The following is a 20908-nucleotide window of genomic DNA, read 5'->3' as shown; positions in this document are numbered from 1 at the left end:
CCCCGGGAGGCGGGAGGCCGCGGTGGGGCGACAGCTGGGCCTGGAGACGCCCCTGGGAGGCAACAGCGGGGCCTGCAGTCGCTCTTGTGCTGCCAGAGCTGGGACTGTACAGGCCACTGGGAGGCAGGATGTGGGCCTGAAGAGCTTGGCTGCAGAAACTTCGGGGTGTACAAACGCCGGCGGGAGCTGAGCCAAAAGAGCTTGCTTGCTGGGAGGCAGGAGCTGGGCCGAGAGATGCAACCAGGAGGAACAGCTGGGCCTGCAGAGGCCGCCATGCGGGAGGCAGAGGCCGGGCCTCCTCAAGTCGGCCTCTCCAGACCCACTTGCAACCTCCCGGCGTCCTCCCCGGGCCCAGCTCTTGCTCCTGGCTGCGTCTCCAGGCCCGACTGCTGCCTCGCAACAACTCTTTGGACTCAGCACCTGCCCATCTCCTGGCGGCCTTCGTCGGCCCACAGCTTCCTCAAGGCAAGCTCCCCAGGCCCAGGTCAGGCCTCACGGTGGCCTCTCCAGGATCAGCTCCTGCCCTCCGATGGCGTCTCCAGGCCCCAAATGGTCTCCGGTCGGTGGGCTCCTCCACGCCCAGCTTGGGCCTCCGTGCGACCTCTGCAGGCCCAAGTCGTCCTGAAGTCGGCGTCTCCCGGCCCTGCCTCCCAGCAAGTAAGCAAGCTCTTTTGCCTCAACTCCTGCCCAGCTCCCAGCCGCCTTTGTAGGCCCCGAACTTTCTCGAGCCAAGCTCTTCGCGCCCGCCTACTGCCTCTCGGTGGCCTGTACAGGCCCAGCTCTGGCTGTAGAACAGCCTCTGCAGGCCCCGCTCTTGTCTCCCAGGGGCCTCTCCAGGCCCAGCTCTCGCCCCCACCGGGGCCTCCCAGGGCCAAGTCCCTGCCTGCCTCCAGGCAGCCCGCGTGCCGACCAGTTCCTCCCTCACGGTGGCCTGTTGATGCCCAACTGATGCCTCTGCACCCTGCGCAGAGGCGTGAGTCCCTGCCTCACACTGGCTCCTCCCACGCTGAGAGAGGTCGGCGTGAGCCCCTTGCCTCACACCGGCCCCTCCCACACTGAGAGAGGCCGGCGTGAGCCCCTTGCCTCACACTGGCCCCTCCCACGCTGACCCCTTGCCTCACACCGTTCCCTCCCACGCAGAGAGAGGTCACCGTGTCCCCTTGCCTCACACCGGCCCCTCCCACACTGAGAGAGGTCGGCGTGAGCCCCTGGCCTCACACTGGCCCCTCCCACGCTGACCCGTTGGCTCACACCGGCCCCTCCCACGCAGAGAGAGGTCAGCGTGTCCCCTTGCCTCACACCGGCCCCTCCCACGCTGAGAGGTCGGCGTGAGCCCCTTGCCTCACACCGGCCCCTCCCATGCTGAGAGAGGTCAGCGTGAGCCCTTGCCTCACACTAGCCCCTCCCACGCTGAGAGGTCCGCATGAGCCCCTTGCCTCACACCGGCCCCTCCCACCCTGACAGGTCGGTGTGACCCCCTAGCCTCACACCGGCCGCTCCCACGCTGAGAGAGGTCAGCGTGAGCCCCTGCCTCAACAGGCCACCGTGAGGGACGAGCAGGGCCGCACGCAGGCTGCCGGGAGCAGGCAGGGACTTGGCCCCGGGAGGCGGGAGGCCGCGGTGGGGCGACAGCTGGGCCTGGAGACGCCCCTGGGAGGCAACAGCGGGGCCTGCAGACGCTCTTGTGCTGCCAGAGCTGGGACTGTACAGGCCACTGGGAGGCAGGATGTGGGCCTGAAGAGCTTGGCTGCAGAAACTTCGGGGTCTACAAACGCCGGCGGGAGCTGAGCCAAAAGAGCTTGCTTGCTGGGAGGCAGGAGCTGGGCCGAGAGATGCAACCAGGAGGAACAGCTGGGCCTGCAGAGGCCGCCATGCGGGAGGCAGAGGCCGGGCCTCCTCAAGTCGGCCTCTCCAGACCCACTTGCAACCTCCCGGCGTCCTCCCCGGGCCCAGCTCTTGCTCCTGGCTGCGTCTCCAGGCCCGACTGCTGCCTCGCAACAACTCTTTGGACTCAGCACCTGCCCATCTCCTGTCGGCCTTCGTCGGCCCACAGCTTCCTCAAGGCAAGCTCCCCAGGCCCAGGTCAGGCCTCACGGTGGCCTCTCCAGGATCAGCTCCTGCCCTCCGATGGCGTCTCCAGGCCCCAAATGGTCTCCGGTCGGTGGGCTCCTCCACGCCCAGCTTGGGCCTCCGTGCGACCTCTGCAGGCCCAAGTCGTCCGGAAGTCGGCGTCTCCCGGCCCTGCCTCCCAGCAAGTAAGCAAGCTCTTTTGCCTCAACCCCTGCCCAGCTCCCAGCCGCCTTTGTAGGCCCCGAACTTTCTCGAGCCAAGCTCTTCGCGCCCGCCTACTGCCTCTCGGTGGCCTGTACAGGCCCAGCTCTGGCTGTAGAACAGCCTCTGCAGGCCCCGCTCTTGTCTCCCAGGGGCCTCTCCAGGCCCAGCTCTCGCCCCCACCGGGGCCTCCCAGGGCCAAGTCCCTGCCTGCCTCCAGGCAGCCCGCGTGCCGACCAGTTCCTCCCTCACGGTGGCCTGTTGATGCCCAACTGATGCCTCTGCACCCTGCGCAGAGGCGTGAGTCCCTGCCTCACACTGGCCCCTCCCACGCTGAGAGAGGTCGGCGTGAGCCCCTTGCCTCACACCGGCCCCTCCCACGCTGAGAGAGGCCGGCGTGAGCCCCTTGCCTCACACCGGCCCCTCCCACCCTGACAGGTCGGAGTGAGCCCCTTGCCTCACACTGGCCCCTCCCACGCTGACCCCTTGCCTCACACCGTTCCCTCCCACGCAGAGAGAGGTCAGCGTGTCCCCTTGCCTCACACCGGCCCCTCCCACACTGAGAGAGGTCGGCGTGAGCCCCTGGCCTCACACTGGCCCCTCCCACGCTGACCCGTTGGCTCACACCGGCCCCTCCCACGCAGAGAGAGGTCAGCGTGTCCCCTTGCCTCACACCGGCCCCTCCCACGCTGAGAGGTCGACGTGAGCCCCTTGCCTCACACCGGCCCCTCCCATGCCGAGTGAGGTCAGCGTGAGCCCTTGCCTCACACTAGCCCCTCCCACGCTGAGAGGTCCGCATGAGCCCCTTGCCTCACACCGGCCCCTCCCACCCTGACAGGTCGGTGTGACCCCCGTGCCTCACACCGGCCGCTCCCACGCTGAGAGAGGTCAGCGTGAGCCCCTGCCTCAACAGGCCACCGTGAGGGACGAGCAGGGCCGCACGCAGGCTGCCGGGAGCAGGCAGGGACTTGGCCCCGGGAGGCGGGAGGCCGCGGTGGGGCGACAGCTGGGCCTGGAGACGCCCCTGGGAGGCAACAGCGGGGCCTGCAGACGCTCTTGTGCTGCCAGAGCTGGGACTGTACAGGCCACTGGGAGGCAGGATGTGGGCCTGAAGAGCTTGGCTGCAGAAACTTCGGGGTGTACAAACGCCGGCGGGAGCTGAGCCAAAAGAGCTTGCTTGCTGGGAGGCAGGAGCTGGGCCGAGAGATGCAACCAGGAGGAACAGCTGGGCCTGCAGAGGCCGCCATGCGGGAGGCAGAGGCCGGGCCTCCTCAAGTCGGCCTCTCCAGACCCACTTGCAACCTCCCGGCGTCCTCCCCGGGCCCAGCTCTTGCTCCTGGCTGCGTCTCCAGGCCCGACTGCTGCCTCGCAACAACTCTTTGGACTCAGCACCTGCCCATCTCCTGGCGGCCTTCGTCGGCCCACAGCTTCCTCAAGGCAAGCTCCCCAGGTCCAGGTCAGGCCTCACGGTGGCCTCTCCAGGATCAGCTCCTGCCCTCCGATGGCGTCTCCAGGCCCCAAATGGTCTCCGGTCGGTGGGCTCCTCCACGCCCAGCTTGGGCCTCCGTGCGACCTCTGCAGGCCCAAGTCGTCCTGAAGTCGGCGTCTCCCGGCCCTGCCTCCCAGCAAGTAAGCAAGCTCTTTTGCCTCAACTCCTGCCCAGCTCCCAGCCGCCTTTGTAGGCCCCGAACTTTCTCGAGCCAAGCTCTTCGCGCCCGCCTACTGCCTCTCGGTGGCCTGTACAGGCCCAGCTCTGGCTGTAGAACAGCCTCTGCAGGCCCCGCTCTTGTCTCCCAGGGGCCTCTCCAGGCCCAGCTCTCGCCCCCACCGGGGCCTCCCAGGGCCAAGTCCCTGCCTGCCTCCAGGCAGCCCGCGTGCCGACCAGTTCCTCCCTCACGGTGGCCTGTTGATGCCCAACTGATGCCTCTGCACCCTGCGCAGAGGCGTGAGTCCCTGCCTCACACTGGCTCCTCCCACGCTGAGAGAGGTCGGCGTGAGCCCCTTGCCTCACGCCGGCCCCTCCCACACTGAGAGAGGCCGGCGTGAGCCCCTTGCCTCACACCGGCCCCTCCCATGCCGAGAGAGGTCAGCGTGAGCCCTTGCCTCACACTAGCCCCTCCCACGCTGAGAGGTCCGCATGAGCCCCTTGCCTCACACCGGCCACTCCCACCCTGACAGGTCGGTGTGACCCCCTTGCCTCACACCGGCCGCTCCCACGCTGAGAGAGGTCAGCGTGAGCCCCTGCCTCAACAGGCCACCGTGAGGGACGAGCAGGGCCGCACGCAGGCTGCCGGGAGCAGGCAGGGACTTGGCCCCGGGAGGCGGGAGGCCACGGTGGGGCGACAGCTGGGCCTGGAGACGCCCCTGGGAGGCAACAGCGGGGCCTGCAGACGCTCTTGTGCTGCCAGAGCTGGGACTGTACAGGCCACTGGGAGGCAGGATGTGGGCCTGAAGAGCTTGGCTGCAGAAACTTCGGGGTTTACAAACGCCGGCGGGAGCTGAGCCAAAAGAGGTTGCTTGCTGGGAGGCAGGAGCTGGGCCGAGAGATGCAACCAGGAGGAACAGCTGGGCCTGCAGAGGCCGCCATGCGGGAGGCAGAGGCCGGGCCTCCTCAAGTCGGCCTCTCCAGACCCACTTGCAACCTCCCGGCGTCCTCCCCGGGCCCAGCTCTTGCTCCTGGCTGCGTCTCCAGGCCCGACTGCTGCCTCGCAACAACTCTTTGGACTCAGCACCTGCCCATCTCCTGGCGGCCTTCGTCGGCCCACAGCTTCCTCAAGGCAAGCTCCCCAGGCCCAGGTCAGGCCTCACGGTGGCCTCTCCAGGATCAGCTCCTGCCCTCCGATGGCGTCTCCAGGCCCCAAATGGTCTCCGGTCGGTGGGCTCCTCCACGCCCAGCTTGGGCCTCCGTGCGACCTCTGCAGGCCCAAGTCGTCCTGAAGTCGGCGTCTCCCGGCCCTGCCTCCCAGCAAGTAAGCAAGCTCTTTTGCCTCAACTCCTGTCCAGCTCCCAGCCGCCTTTGTAGGCCCCGAACTTTCTCGAGCCAAGCTCTTCGCGCCCGCCTACTGCCTCTCGGTGGCCTGTACAGGCCCAGCTCTGGCTGTAGAACAGCCTCTGCAGGCCCCGCTCTTGTCTCCCAGGGGCCTCTCCAGGCCCAGCTCTCGCCCCCACCGGGGCCTCCCAGGGCCAAGTCCCTGCCTGCCTCCAGGCAGCCCGCGTGCCGACCAGTTCCTCCCTCACGGTGGCCTGTTGATGCCCAACTGATGCCTCTGCACCCTGCGCAGAGGCGTGAGTCCCTGCCTCACACTGGCTCCTCCCACGCTGAGAGAGGTCGGCGTGAGCCCCTTGCCTCACACCGGCCCCTCCCACGCTGAGAGAGGCCGGCGTGAGCCCCTTGCCTCACACCGGCCCCTCCCACCCTGACAGGTCGGAGTGAGCCCCTTGCCTCACACTGGCCCCTCCCACGCTGACCCCTTGCCTCACACCGTTCCCTCCCACGCAGAGAGAGGTCAGCGTGTCCCCTTGCCTCACACCGGCCCCTCCCACACTGAGAGAGGTCGGCGTGAGCCCCTGGCCTCACACTGGCCCCTCCCACGCTGACCCGTTGGCTCACACCGGCCCCTCCCACGCAGAGAGAGGTCAGCGTGTCCCCTTGCCTCACACCGGCCCCTCCCACGCTGAGAGGTCGGCGTGAGCCCCTTGCCTCACACCGGCCCCTCCCATGCCGAGAGAGGTCAGCGTGAGCCCTTGCCTCACACTAGCCCCTCCCACGCTGAGAATTCCCCATGAGCCCCTTGCCTCACACCGGCCACTCCCACCCTGACAGGTCGGTGTGACCCCCTTGCCTCACACCGGCCGCTCCCACGCTGAGAGAGGTCAGCGTGAGCCCCTGCCTCAACAGGCCACCGTGAGGGACGAGCAGGGCCGCACGCAGGCTGCCGGGAGCAGGCAGGGACTTGGCCCCGGGAGGCGGGAGGCCGCGGTGGGGCGACAGCTGGGCCTGGAGACGCCCCTGGGAGGCAACAGCGGGGCCTGCAGACGCTCTTGTGCTGCCAGAGCTGGGACTGTACAGGCCACTGGGAGGCAGGATGTGGGCCTGAAGAGCTTGGCTGCAGAAACTTCGGGGTCTACAAACGCCGGCGGGAGCTGAGCCAAAAGAGCTTGCTTGCTGGGAGGCAGGAGCTGGGCCGAGAGATGCAACCAGGAGGAACAGCTGGGCCTGCAGAGGCCGCCATGCGGGAGGCAGAGGCCGGGCCTCCTCAAGTCGGCCTCTCCAGACCCACTTGCAACCTCCCGGCGTCCTCCCCGGGCCCAGCTCTTGCTCCTGGCTGCGTCTCCAGGCCCGACTGCTGCCTCGCAACAACTCTTTGGACTCAGCACCTGCCCATCTCCTGGCGGCCTTCGTCGGCCCACAGCTTCCTCAAGGCAAGCTCCCCAGGCCCAGGTCAGGCCTCACGGTGGCCTCTCCAGGATCAGCTCCTGCCCTCCGATGGCGTCTCCAGGCCCCAAATGGTCTCCGGTCGGTGGGCTCCTCCACGCCCAGCTTGGGCCTCCGTGCGACCTCTGCAGGCCCAAGTCGTCCGGAAGTCGGCGTCTCCCGGCCCTGCCTCCCAGCAAGTAAGCAAGCTCTTTTGCCTCAACTCCTGCCCAGCTCCCAGCCGCCTTTGTAGGCCCCAAACTTTCTCGAGCCAAGCTCTTCGCGCCCGCCTACTGCCTCTCGGTGGCCTGTACAGGCCCAGCTCTGGCTGTAGAACAGCCTCTGCAGGCCCCGCTCTTGTCTCCCAGGGGCCTCTCCAGGCCCAGCTCTCGCCCCCACCGGGGCCTCCCAGGGCCAAGTCCCTGCCTGCCTCCAGGCAGCCCGCGTGCCGACCAGTTCCTCCCTCACGGTGGCCTGTTGATGCCCAACTGATGCCTCTGCACCCTGCGCAGAGGCGTGAGTCCCTGCCTCACACTGGCTCCTCCCACGCTGAGAGAGGTCGGCGTGAGCCCCTTGCCTCACACCGGCCCCTCCCACGCTGAGAGAGGCCGGCGTGAGCCCCTTGCCTCACACCGGCCCCTCCCACCCTGACAGGTCGGAGTGAGCCCCTTGCCTCACACTGGCCCCTCCCACGCTGACCCCTTGCCTCACACCGTTCCCTCCCACGCAGAGAGAGGTCAGCGTGTCCCCTTGCCTCACACCGGCCCCTCCCACACTGAGAGAGGTCGGCGTGAGCCCCTGGCCTCACACTGGCCCCTCCCACGCTGACCCGTTGGCTCACACCGGCCCCTCCCACGCAGAGAGAGGTCAGCGTGTCCCCTTGCCTCACACCGGCCCCTCCCACGCTGAGAGGTCGGCGTGAGCCCCTTGCCTCACACCGGCCCCTCCCATGCTGAGAGAGGTCAGCGTGAGCCCTTGCCTCACACTAGCCCCTCCCACGCTGAGAGGTCCGCATGAGCCCCTTGCCTCACACCGGCCCCTCCCACCCTGACAGGTCAGTGTGACCCCCTTGCCTCACACCGGCCGCTCCCACGCTGAGAGAGGTCAGCGTGAGCCCCTGCCTCAACAGGCCACCGTGAGGGACGAGCAGGGCCGCACGCAGGCTGCCGGGAGCAGGCAGGGACTTGGCCCCGGGAGGCGGGAGGCCGCGGTGGGGCGACAGCTGGGCCTGGAGACGCCCCTGGGAGGCAACAGCGGGGCCTGCAGACGCTCTTGTGCTGCCAGAGCTGGGACTGTACAGGCCACTGGGAGGCAGGATGTGGGCCTGAAGAGCTTGGCTGCAGAAACTTCGGGGTCTACAAACGCCGGCGGGAGCTGAGCCAAAAGAGCTTGCTTGCTGGGAGGCAGGAGCTGGGCCGAGAGATGCAACCAGGAGGAACAGCTGGGCCTGCAGAGGCCGCCATGCGGGAGGCAGAGGCCGGGCCTCCTCAAGTCGGCCTCTCCAGACCCACTTGCAACCTCCCGGCGTCCTCCCCGGGCCCAGCTCTTGCTCCTGGCTGCGTCTCCAGGCCCGACTGCTGCCTCGCAACAACTCTTTGGACTCAGCACCTGCCCATCTCCTGGCGGCCTTCGTCGGCCCACAGCTTCCTCAAGGCAAGCTCCCCAGGCCCAGGTCAGGCCTCACGGTGGCCTCTCCAGGATCAGCTCCTGCCCTCCGATGGCGTCTCCAGGCCCCAAATGGTCTCCGGTCGGTGGGCTCCTCCACGCCCAGCTTGGGCCTCCGTGCGACCTCTGCAGGCCCAAGTCGTCCGGAAGTCGGCGTCTCCCGGCCCTGCCTCCCAGCAAGTAAGCAAGCTCTTTTGCCTCAACTCCTGCCCAGCTCCCAGCCGCCTTTGTAGGCCCCGAACTTTCTCGAGCCAAGCTCTTCGCGCCCGCCTACTGCCTCTCGGTGGCCTGTACAGGCCCAGCTCTGGCTGTAGAACAGCCTCTGCAGGCCCCGCTCTTGTCTCCCAGGGGCCTCTCCAGGCCCAGCTCTCGCCCCCACCGGGGCCTCCCAGGGCCAAGTCCCTGCCTGCCTCCAGGCAGCCCGCGTGCCGACCAGTTCCTCCCTCACGGTGGCCTGTTGATGCCCAACTGATGCCTCTGCACCCTGCGCAGAGGCGTGAGTCCCTGCCTCACACTGGCTCCTCCCACGCTGAGAGAGGTCGGCGTGAGCCCCTTGCCTCACACCGGCCCCTCCCACGCTGAGAGAGGCCGGCGTGAGCCCCTTGCCTCACACCGGCCCCTCCCACCCTGACAGGTCGGTGTGAGCCCCTTGCCTCACACCGGCCCCTCCCACGCTGACCCCTTGCCTCACACCGTTCCCTCCCACGCAGAGAGAGGTCAGCGTGTCCCCTTGCCTCACACCGGCCCCTCCCACGCTGAGAGAGGTCGGCGTGAGCCCCTGTCCTCACACTGGCCCCTCCCACGCTGACCCCTTGGCTCACACCGGCCCCTCCCACGCAGAGAGAGGTCAGCGTGTCCCCTTGCCTCACACCGGCCCCTCCCACGCTGAGAGGTCGGCGTGAGCCCCTTGCCTCACACCGGCCCCTCCCATGCCGAGAGAGGTCAGCGTGAGCCCTTGCCTCATACTAGCCCCTCCCACGCTGAGAGGTCCGCATGAGCCCTTTGCCTCACACCGGCCCCTCCCACCCTGACAGGTCGGTGTGACCCCCTTGCCTCACACCGGCCGCTCCCACGCTGAGAGAGGTCAGCGTGAGCCCCTGCCTCAACAGGCCACCGTGAGGGACGAGCAGGGCCGCACGCAGGCTGCGGGAGCAGGCAGGGACTTGGCCCCGGGAGGCGGGAGGCCGCGGTGGGGCGACAGCTGGGCCTGGAGACGCCCCTGGGAGGCAACAGCGGGGCCTGCAGACGCTCTTCTGCTGCCAGAGCTGGGACTGTACAGGCCACTGGGAGGCAGGATGTGGGCCTGAAGAGCTTGGCTGCAGAAACTTCGGGGTCTACAAACGCCGGCGGGAGCTGAGCCAAAAGAGCTTGCTTGCTGGGAGGCAGGAGCTGGGCCGAGAGATGCAACCAGGAGGAACAGCTGGGGCTGCAGAGGCCGGGCCTCCTCAAGTCGGCCTCTCCAGACCCACTTGCAACCTCCCGGCGTCCTCCCCGGGCCCAGCTCTTGCTCCTGGCTGCGTCTCCAGGCCCGACTGCTGCCTCGCAACAACTCTTTGGACTCAGCACCTGCCCATCTCCTGGCGGCCTTCGTCGGCCCACAGCTTCCTCAAGGCAAGCTCCCCAGGCCCAGGTCAGGCCTCACGGTGGCCTCTCCAGGATCAGCTCCTGCCCTCCGATGGCGTCTCCAGGCCCCAAATGGTCTCCGGTCGGTGGGCTCCTCCACGCCCAGCTTGGGCCTCCGTGCGACCTCTGCAGGCCCAAGTCGTCCAGAAGTCGGCGTCTCCCGGCCCTGCCTCCCAGCAAGTAAGCAAGCTCTTTTGCCTCAACTCCTGCCCAGCTCCCAGCCGCCTTTGTAGGCCCCGAACTTTCTCGAGCCAAGCTCTTCGCGCCCGCCTACTGCCTCTCGGTGGCCTGTACAGGCCCAGCTCTGGCTGTAGAACAGCCTCTGCAGGCCCCGCTCTTGTCTCCCAGGGGCCTCTCCAGGCCCAGCTCTCGCCCCCACCGGGGCCTCCCAGGGCCAAGTCCCTGCCTGCCTCCAGGCAGCCCGCGTGCCGACCAGTTCCTCCCTCACGGTGGCCTGTTGATGCCCAACTGATGCCTCTGCACCCTGCGCAGAGGCGTGAGTCCCTGCCTCACACTGGCTCCTCCCACGCTGAGAGAGGTCGGCGTGAGCCCCTTGCCTCACACCGGCCCCTCCCACGCTGAGAGAGGCCGGCGTGAGCCCCTTGCCTCACACCGGCCCCTCCCACCCTGACAGGTCGGAGTGAGCCCCTTGCCTCACACTGGCCCCTCCCACGCTGACCCCTTGCCTCACACCGTTCCCTCCCACGCAGAGAGAGGTCAGCGTGTCCCCTTGCCTCACACCGGCCCCTCCCACACTGAGAGAGGTCGGCGTGAGCCCCTGGCCTCACACTGGCCCCTCCCACGCTGACCCGTTGGCTCACACCGGCCCCTCCCACGCAGAGAGAGGTCAGCGTGTCCCCTTGCCTCACACCGGCCCCTCCCACGCTGAGAGGTCGGCGTGAGCCCCTTGCCTCACACCGGCCCCTCCCATGCTGAGAGAGGTCAGCGTGAGCCCTTGCCTCACACTAGCCCCTCCCACGCTGAGAGGTCCGCATGAGCCCCTTGCCTCACACCGGCCCCTCCCACCCTGACAGGTCGGTGTGACCCCCTTGCCTCACACCGGCCGCTCCCACGCTGAGAGAGGTCAGCGTGAGCCCCTGCCTCAACAGGCCACCGTGAGGGACGAGCAGGGCCGCACGCAGGCTGCCGGGAGCAGGCAGGGACTTGGCCCCGGGAGGCGGGAGGCCGCGGTGGGGCGACAGCTGGGCCTGGAGACGCCCCTGGGAGGCAACAGCGGGGCCTGCAGACGCTCTTGTGCTGCCAGAGCTGGGACTGTACAGGCCACTGGGAGGCAGGATGTGGGCCTGAAGAGCTTGGCTGCAGAAACTTCGGGGTCTACAAACGCCGGCGGGAGCTGAGCCAAAAGAGCTTGCTTGCTGGGAGGCAGGAGCTGGGCCGAGAGATGCAACCAGGAGGAACAGCTGGGCCTGCAGAGGCCGCCATGCGGGAGGCAGAGGCCGGGCCTCCTCAAGTCGGCCTCTCCAGACCCACTTGCAACCTCCCGGCGTCCTCCCCGGGCCCAGCTCTTGCTCCTGGCTGCGTCTCCAGGCCCGACTGCTGCCTCGCAACAACTCTTTGGACTCAGCACCTGCCCATCTCCTGGCGGCCTTCGTCGGCCCACAGCTTCCTCAAGGCAAGCTCCCCAGGCCCAGGTCAGGCCTCACGGTGGCCTCTCCAGGATCAGCTCCTGCCCTCCGATGGCGTCTCCAGGCCCCAAATGGTCTCCGGTCGGTGGGCTCCTCCACGCCCAGCTTGGGCCTCCGTGCGACCTCTGCAGGCCCAAGTCGTCCGGAAGTCGGCGTCTCCCGGCCCTGCCTCCCAGCAAGTAAGCAAGCTCTTTTGCCTCAACTCCTGCCCAGCTCCCAGCCGCCTTTGTAGGCCCCGAACTTTCTCGAGCCAAGCTCTTCGCGCCCGCCTACTGCCTCTCGGTGGCCTGTACAGGCCCAGCTCTGGCTGTAGAACAGCCTCTGCAGGCCCCGCTCTTGTCTCCCAGGGGCCTCTCCAGGCCCAGCTCTCGCCCCCACCGGGGCCTCCCAGGGCCAAGTCCCTGCCTGCCTCCAGGCAGCCCGCGTGCCGACCAGTTCCTCCCTCACGGTGGCCTGTTGATGCCCAACTGATGCCTCTGCACCCTGCGCAGAGGCGTGAGTCCCTGCCTCACACTGGCTCCTCCCACGCTGAGAGAGGTCGGCGTGAGCCCCTTGCCTCACACCGGCCCCTCCCACGCTGAGAGAGGCCGGCGTGAGCCCCTTGCCTCACACCGGCCCCTCCCATGCCGAGAGAGGTCAGCGTGAGCCCTTGCCTCACACTAGCCCCTCCCACGCTGAGAGGTCCGCATGAGCCCCTTGCCTCACACCGGCCACTCCCACCCTGACAGGTCGGTGTGACCCCCTTGCCTCACACCGGCCGCTCCCACGCTGAGAGAGGTCAGCGTGAGCCCCTGCCTCAACAGGCCACCGTGAGGGACGAGCAGGGCCGCACGCAGGCTGCCGGGAGCAGGCAGGGACTTGGCCCCGGGAGGCGGGAGGCCGCGGTGGGGCGACAGCTGGGCCTGGAGACGCCCCTGGGAGGCAACAGCGGGGCCTGCAGACGCTCTTGTGCTGTCAGAGCTGGGACTGTACAGGCCACTGGGAGGCAGGATGTGGGCCTGAAGAGCTTGGCTGCAGAAACTTCGGGGTCTACAAACGCCGGCGGGAGCTGAGCCAAAAGAGCTTGCTTGCTGGGAGGCAGGAGCTGGGCCAAGAGATGCAACCAGGAGGAACAGCTGGGCCTGCAGAGGCCGCCATGCGGGAGGCAGAGGCCGGGCCTCCTCAAGTCGGCCTCTCCAGACCCACTTGCAACCTCCCGGCGTCCTCCCCGGGCCCAGCTCTTGCTCCTGGCTGCGTCTCCAGGCCCGACTGCTGCCTCGCAACAACTCTTTGGACTCAGCACCTGCCCATCTCCTGGCGGCCTTCGTCGGCCCACAGCTTCCTCAAGGCAAGCTCCCCAGGCCCAGGTCAGGCCTCATGGTGGCCTCTCCAGGATCAGCTCCTGCCCTCCGATGGCGTCTCCAGGTCCCAAATGGTCTCCGGTCGGTGGGCTCCTCCACGCCCAGCTTGGGCCTCCGTGCGACCTCTGCAGGCCCAAGTCGTCCTGAAGTCGGCGTCTCCCGGCCCTGCCTCCCAGCAAGTAAGCAAGCTCTTTTGCCTCAACTCCTGCCCAGCTCCCAGCCGCCTTTGTAGGCCCCGAACTTTCTCGAGCCAAGCTCTTCGCGCCCGCCTACTGCCTCTCGGTGGCCTGTACAGGCCCAGCTCTGGCTGTAGAACAGCCTCTGCAGGCCCTGCTCTTGTCTCCCAGGGGCCTCTCCAGGCCCAGCTCTCGCCCCCACCGGGGCCTCCCAGGGCCAAGTCCCTGCCTGCCTCCAGGCAGCCCGCGTGCCGACCAGTTCCTCCCTCACGGTGGCCTGTTGATGCCCAAATGATGCCTCTGCACCCTGCGCAGAGGCGTGAGTCCCTGCCTCACACTGGCTCCTCCCACGCTGAGAGAGGTCGGCGTGAGCCCCTTGCCTCACACCGGCCCCTCCCACACTGAGAGAGGCCGGCGTGAGCCCCTTGCCTCACACCGGCCCCTCCCATGCCGAGAGAGGTCAGCGTGAGCCCTTGCCTCACACTAGCCCCTCCCACGCTGAGAGGTCCGCATGAGCCCCTTGCCTCACACCGGCCACTCCCACCCTGACAGGTCGGTGTGACCCCCTTGCCTCACACCGGCCGCTCCCACGCTGAGAGAGGTCAGCGTGAGCCCCTGCCTCAACAGGCCACCGTGAGGGACGAGGAGGGCCGCACGCAGGCTGCCGGGAGCAGGCAGGGACTTGGCCCCGGGAGGCGGGAGGCCGCGGTGGGGCGACAGCTGGGCCTGGAGACGCCCCTGGGAGGCAACAGCGGGGCCTGCAGACGCTCTTGTGCTGCCAGAGCTGGGACTGTACAGGCCACTGGGAGGCAGGATGTGGGCCTGAAGAGCTTGGCTGCAGAAACTTCGGGGTCTACAAACGCCGGCGGGAGCTGAGCCAAAAGAGCTTGCTTGCTGGGAGGCAGGAGCTGGGCCGAGAGATGCAACCAGGAGGAACAGCTGGGCCTGCAGAGGCCGCCATGCGGGAGGCAGAGGCCGGGCCTCCTCAAGTCGGCCTCTCCAGACCCACTTGCAACCTCCCGGCGTCCTCCCCGGGCCCAGCTCTTGCTCCTGGCTGCGTCTCCAGGCCCGACTGCTGCCTCGCAACAACTCTTTGGACTCAGCACCTGCCCATCTCCTGGCGGCCTTCGTCGGCCCACAGCTTCCTCAAGGCAAGCTCCCCAGGCCCAGGTCAGGCCTCACGGTGGCCTCTCCAGGATCAGCTCCTGCTCTCCGATGGCGTCTCCAGGCCCCAAATGGTCTCCGGTCGGTGGGCTCCTCCACGCCCAGCTTGGGCCTCCGTGCGACCTCTGCAGGCCCAAGTCGTCCGGAAGTCGGCGTCTCCCGGCCCTGCCTCCCAGCAAGTAAGCAAGCTCTTTTGCCTCAACTCCTGCCCAGCTCCCAGCCGCCTTTGTAGGCCCCGAACTTTCTCGAGCCAAGCTCTTCGCGCCCGCCTACTGCCTCTCGGTGGCCTGTACAGGCCCAGCTCTGGCTGTAGAACAGCCTCTGCAGGCCCCGCTCTTGTCTCCCAGGGGCCTCTCCAGGCCCAGCTCTCGCCCCCACCGGGGCCTCCCAGGGCCAAGTCCCTGCCTGCCTCCAGGCAGCCCGCGTGCCGACCAGTTCCTCCCTCACGGTGGCCTGTTGATGCCCAACTGATGCCTCTGCACCCTGCGCAGAGGCGTGAGTCCCTGCCTCACACTGGCTCCTCCCACGCTGAGAGAGGTCGGCGTGAGCCCCTTGCCTCACACCGGCCCCTCCCACGCTGAGAGAGGCCGGCGTGAGCCCCTTGCCTCACACCGGCCCCTCCCACCCTGACAGGTCGGAGTGAGCCCCTTGCCTCACACTGGCCCCTCCCACGCTGACCCCTTGCCTCACACCGTTCCCTCCCACGCAGAGAGAGGTCAGCGTGTCCCCTTGCCTCACACCGGCCCCTCCCACACTGAGAGAGGTCGGCGTGAGCCCCTGGCCTCACACTGGCCCCTCCCACGCTGACCCGTTGGCTCACACCGGCCCCTCCCACGCAGAGAGAGGTCAGCGTGTCCCCTTGCCTCACACCGGCCCCTCCCACGCTGAGAGGTCGGCGTGAGCCCCTTGCCTCACACCGGCCCCTCCCATGCCGAGAGAGGTCAGCGTGAGCCCTTGCCTCACACTAGCCCCTCCCACGCTGAGAGGTCCGCATGTGCCCCTTGCCTCACACCGGCCCCTCCCACCCTGACAGGTCGGTGTGACCCCCGTGCCTCACACCGGCCGCTCCCACGCTGAGAGAGGTCAGCGTGAGCCCCTGCCTCAACAGGCCACCGTGAGGGACGAGCAGGGCCGCACGCAGGCTGCCGGGAGCAGGCAGGGACTTGGCCCCGGGAGGCGGGAGGCCGCGGTGGGGCGACAGCTGGGCCTGGAGACGCCCCTGGGAGGCAACAGCGGGGCCTGCAGTCGCTCTTGTGCTGCCAGAGCTGGGACTGTACAGGCCACTGGGAGGCAGGATGTGGGCCTGAAGAGCTTGGCTGCAGAAACTTCGGGGTGTACAAACGCCGGTGGGAGCTGAGCCAAAAGAGCTTGCTTGCTGGGAGGCAGGAGCTGGGCCGAGAGATGCAACCAGGAGGAACAGCTGGGCCTGCAGAGGCCGCCATGCGGGAGGCAGAGGCCGGGCCTCCTCAAGTCGGCCTCTCCAGACCCACTTGCAACCTCCCGGCGTCCTCCCCGGGCCCAGCTCTTGCTCCTGGCTGCGTCTCCAGGCCCGACTGCTGCCTCGCAACAACTCTTTGGACTCAGCACCTGCCCATCTCCTGGCGGCCTTCGTCGGCCCACAGCTTCCTCAAGGCAAGCTCCCCAGGCCCAGGTCAGGCCTCACGGTGGCCTCTCCAGGATCAGCTCCTGCCCTCCGATGGCGTCTCCAGGCCCCAAATGGTCTCCGGTCGGTGGGCTCCTCCACGCCCAGCTTGGGCCTCCGTGCGACCTCTGCAGGCCCAAGTCGTCCTGAAGTCGGCGTCTCCCGGCCCTGCCTCCCAGCAAGTAAGCAAGCTCTTTTGCCTCAACTCCTGCCCAGCTCCCAGCCGCCTTTGTAGGCCCCGAACTTTCTCGAGCCAAGCTCTTCGCGCCCGCCTACTGCCTCTCGGTGGCCTGTACAGGCCCAGCTCTGGCTGTAGAACAGCCTCTGCAGGCCCCGCTCTTGTCTCCCAGGGGCCTCTCCAGGCCCAGCTCTCGCCCCCACCGGGGCCTCCCAGGGCCAAGTCCCTGCCTGCCTCCAGGCAGCCCGCGTGCCGACCAGTTCCTCCCTCACGGTGGCCTGTTGATGCCCAACTGATGCCTCTGCACCCTGCGCAGAGGCGTGAGTCCCTGCCTCACACTGGCTCCTCCCACGCTGAGAGAGGTCGGCGTGAGCCCCTTGCCTCACACCGGCCCCTCCCACACTGAGAGAGGCCGGCGTGAGCCCCTTGCCTCACACCGGCCCCTCCCATGCCGAGAGAGGTCAGCGTGAGCCCTTGCCTCACACTAGCCCCTCCCACGCTGAGAGGTCCGCATGAGCCCCTTGCCTCACACCGGCCACTCCCACCCTGACAGGTCGGTGTGACCCCCTTGCCTCACACCGGCCGCTCCCACGCTGAGAGAGGTCAGCGTGAGCCCCTGCCTCAACAGGCCACCGTGAGGGACGAGCAGGGCCGCACGCAGGCTGCCGGGAGCAGGCAGGGACTTGGCCCCGGGAGGCGGGAGGCCGCGGTGGGGCGACAGCTGGGCCTGGAGACGCCCCTGGGAGGCAACAGCGGGGCCTGCAGACGCTCTTGTGCTGCCAGAGCTGGGAAGTACAGGCCACTGGGAGGCAGGATGTGGGCCTGAAGAGCTTGGCTGCAGAAACTTCGGGGTCTACAAACGCCGGCGGGAGCTGAGCCAAAAGAGCTTGCTTGCTGGGAGGCAGGAGCTGGGCCGAGAGATGCAACCAGGAGGAACAGCTGGGCCTGCAGAGGCCGCCATGCGGGAGGCAGAGGCCGGGCCTCCTCAAGTCGGCCTCTCCAGACCCACTTGCAACCTCCCGGCGTCCTCCCCGGGCCCAGCTCTTGCTCCTGGCTGCGTCTCCAGGCCCGACTGCTGCCTCGCAACAACTCTTTGGACTCAGCACCTGCCCATCTCCTGGCGGCCTTCGTCGGCCCACAGCTTCCTCAAGGCAAGCTCCCCAGGCCCAGGTCAGGCCTCACGGTGGCCTCTCCAGGATCAGCTCCTGCCCTCCGATGGCGTCTCCAGGCCCCAAATGGTCTCCGGTCGGTGGGCTCCTCCACGCCCAGCTTGGGCCTCCGTGCGACCTCTGCAGGCCCAAGTCGTCCGGAAGTCGGCGTCTCCCGGCCCTGCCTCCCAGCAAGTAAGCAAGCTCTTTTGCCTCAACTCCTGCCCAGCTCCCAGCCGCCTTTGTAGGCCCCAAACTTTCTCGAGCCAAGCTCTTCGCGCCCGCCTACTGCCTCTCGGTGGCCTGTACAGGCCCAGCTCTGGCTGTAGAACAGCCTCTGCAGGCCCCGCTCTTGTCTCCCAGGGGCCTCTCCAGGCCCAGCTCTCGCCCCCACCGGGGCCTCCCAGGGCCAAGTCCCTGCCTGCCTCCAGGCAGCCCGCGTGCCGACCAGTTCCTCCCTCACGGTGGCCTGTTGATGCCCAACTGATGCCTCTGCACCCTGCGCAGAGGCGTGAGTCCCTGCCTCACACTGGCTCCTCCCACGCTGAGAGAGGTCGGCGTGAGTCCCTTGCCTCACACCGGCCCCTCCCACGCTGAGAGAGGCCGGCGTGAGCCCCTTGCCTCACACTGGCCCCTCCCACGCTGACCCGTTGGCTCACACCGGCCCCTCCCACGCAGAGAGAGGTCAGCGTGTCCCCTTGCCTCACACCGGCCCCTCCCACGCTGAGAGGTCGGCGTGAGCCCCTTGCCTCACACCGGCCCCTTCCATGCCGAGAGAGGTCAGCGTGAGCCCTTGCCTCACACTAGCCCCTCCCACGCTGAGAGGTCCGCATGAGCCACTTGCCTCACACCGGCCCCTCCCACCCTGACAGGTCGGTGTGACCCCCGTGCCTCACACCGGCCGCTCCCACGCTGAGAGAGGTCAGCGTGAGCCCCTGCCTCAACAGGCCACCGTGAGGGACGAGCAGGGCCGCACGCAGGCTGCCGGGAGCAGGCAGGGACTTGGCCCCGGGAGGCGGGAGGCCGCGGTGGGGCGACAGCTGGGCCTGGAGACGCCCCTGGGAGGCAACAGCGGGGCCTGCAGATGCTCTTGTGCTGCCAGAGCTGGGACTGTACAGGCCACTGGGAGGCAGGATGTGGGCCTGAAGAGCTTGGCTGCAGAAACTTCGGGGTCTACAAACGCCGGCGGGAGCTGAGCCAAAAGAGCTTGCTTGCTGGGAGGCAGGAGCTGGGCCGAGAGATGCAACCAGGAGGAACAGCTGGGCCTGCAGAGGCCGCCATGCGGGAGGCAGAGGCCGGGCCTCCTCAAGTCGGCCTCTCCAGACCCACTTGCAACCTCCCGGCGTCCTCCCCGGGCCCAGCTCTTGCTCCTGGCTGCGTCTCCAGGCCTGACTGCTGCCTCGCAACAACTCTTTGGACTCAGCACCTGCCCATCTCCTGGCAGCCTTCGTCGGCCCACAGCTTCCTCAAGGCAAGCTCCCCAGGCCCAGGTCAGGCCTCACGGTGGCCTCTCCAGGATCAGCTCCTGCCCTCCGATGGCGTCTCCAGGCCCCAAATGGTCTCCGGTCGGTGGGCTCCTCCACGCCCAGCTTGGGCCTCCGTGCGACCTCTGCAGGCCCAAATCGTCCGGAAGTCGGCGTCTCCCGGCCCTGCCTCCCAGCAAGTAAGCAAGCTCTTTTGCCTCAACTCCTGCCCAGCTCCCAGCCGCCTTTGTAGGCCCCGAACTTTCTCGAGCCAAGCTCTTCGCGCCCGCCTACTGCCTCTCGGTGGCCTGTACAGGCCCAGCTCTGGCTGTAGAACAGCCTCTGCAGGCCCCGCTCTTGTCTCCCAGGGGCCTCTCCAGGCCCAGCTCTCGCCCCCACCGGGGCCTCCCAGGGCCAAGTCCCTGCCTGCCTCCAGGCAGCCCGCGTGCCGACCAGTTCCTCCCTCACGGTGGCCTGTTGATGCCCAACTGATGCCTCTGCACCCTGCGCAGAGGCGTGAGTCCCTGCCTCACACTGGCTCCTCCCACGCTGAGAGAGGTCGGCGTGAGCCCCTTGCCTCACACCGGCCCCTCCCACGCTGAGAGAGGCCGGCGTGAGCCCCTTGCCTCACACTGGCCCCTCCCACGCTGACCCGTTGGCTCACACCGGCCCCTCCCACGCAGAGAGAGGTCAGCGTGTCCCCTTGCCTCACACCGGCCCCTCCCACGCTGAGAGGTCGGCGTGAGCCCCTTGCCTCACACCGGCCCCTTCCATGCCGAGAGAGGTCAGCGTGAGCCCTTGCCTCACACTAGCCCCTCCCACGCTGAGAGGTCCGCATGAGCCCCTTGCCTCACACCGGCCCCTCCCACCCTGACAGGTCGGTGTGACCCCCGTGCCTCACACCGGCCGCTCCCACGCTGAGAGAGGTCAGCGTGAGCCCCTGCCTCAACAGGCCACCGTGAGGGACGAGCAGGGCCGCACGCAGGCTGCCGGGAGCAGGCAGGGACTTGGCCCCGGGAGGCGGGAGGCCGCGGTGGGGCGACAGCTGGGCCTGGAGACGCCCCTGGGAGGCAACAGCGGGGCCTGCAGATGCTCTTGTGCTGCCAGAGCTGGGACTGTACAGGCCACTGGGAGGCAGGATGTGGGCCTGAAGAGCTTGGCTGCAGAAACTTCGGGGTCTACAAACGCCGGCGGGAGCTGAGCCAAAAGAGCTTGCTTGCTGGGAGGCAGGAGCTGGGCCGAGAGATGCAACCAGGAGGAACAGCTGGGCCTGCAGAGGCCGCCATGCGGGAGGCAGAGGCCGGGCCTCCTCAAGTCGGCCTCTCCAGACCCACTTGCAACCTCCCGGCGTCCTCCCCGGGCCCAGCTCTTGCTCCTGGCTGCGTCTGCAGGCCCGACTGCTGCCTCGCAACAACTCTTTGGACTCAGCACCTGCCCATCTCCTGGCGGCCTTCGTCGGCCCACAGCTTCCTCAAGGCAAGCTCCCCAGGCCCAGGTCAGGCCTCACGGTGGCCTCTCCAGGATCAGCTCCTGCCCTCCGATGGCGTCTCCAGGCCCCAAATGGTCTCCGGTCGGTGGGCTCCTCCACGCCCAGCTTGGGCCTCCGTGCGACCTCTGCAGGCCCAAGTCGTCCTGAAGTCGGCGTCTCCCGGCCCTGCCTCCCAGCAAGTAAGCAAGCTCTTTTGCCTCAACTCCTGCCCAGCTCCCAGCCGCCTTTGTAGGCCCCGAACTTTCTCGAGCCAAGCTCTTCGCGCCCGCCTACTGCCTCTCGGTGGCCTGTACAGGCCCAGCTCTGGCTGTAGAACAGCCTCTGCAGGCCCTGCTCTTGTCTCCCAGGGGCCTCTCCAGGCCCAGCTCTCGCCCCCACCGGGGCCTCCCAGGGCCAAGTCCCTGCCTGCCTCCAGGCAGCCCGCGTGCCGACCAGTTCCTCCCTCACGGTGGCCTGTTGATGCCCAAATGATGCCTCTGCACCCTGCGCAGAGGCGTGAGTCCCTGCCTCACACTGGCTCCTCCCACGCTGAGAGAGGTCGGCGTGAGCCCCTTGCCTCACACCGGCCCCTCCCACACTGAGAGAGGCCGGCGTGAGCCCCTTGCCTCACACCGGCCCCTCCCATGCCGAGAGAGGTCAGCGTGAGCCCTTGCCTCACACTAGCCCCTCCCACGCTGAGAGGTCCGCAT

The sequence above is a fragment of the Gorilla gorilla genome, chromosome 6 (genome assembly GCF_029281585.2).
Source record: "Gorilla gorilla gorilla isolate KB3781 chromosome 6, NHGRI_mGorGor1-v2.1_pri, whole genome shotgun sequence".
In the NCBI taxonomy this organism is placed as follows: Eukaryota; Metazoa; Chordata; class Mammalia; order Primates; family Hominidae; genus Gorilla; species Gorilla gorilla.
Note: the sequence above shows the minus strand (reverse complement) of the source record.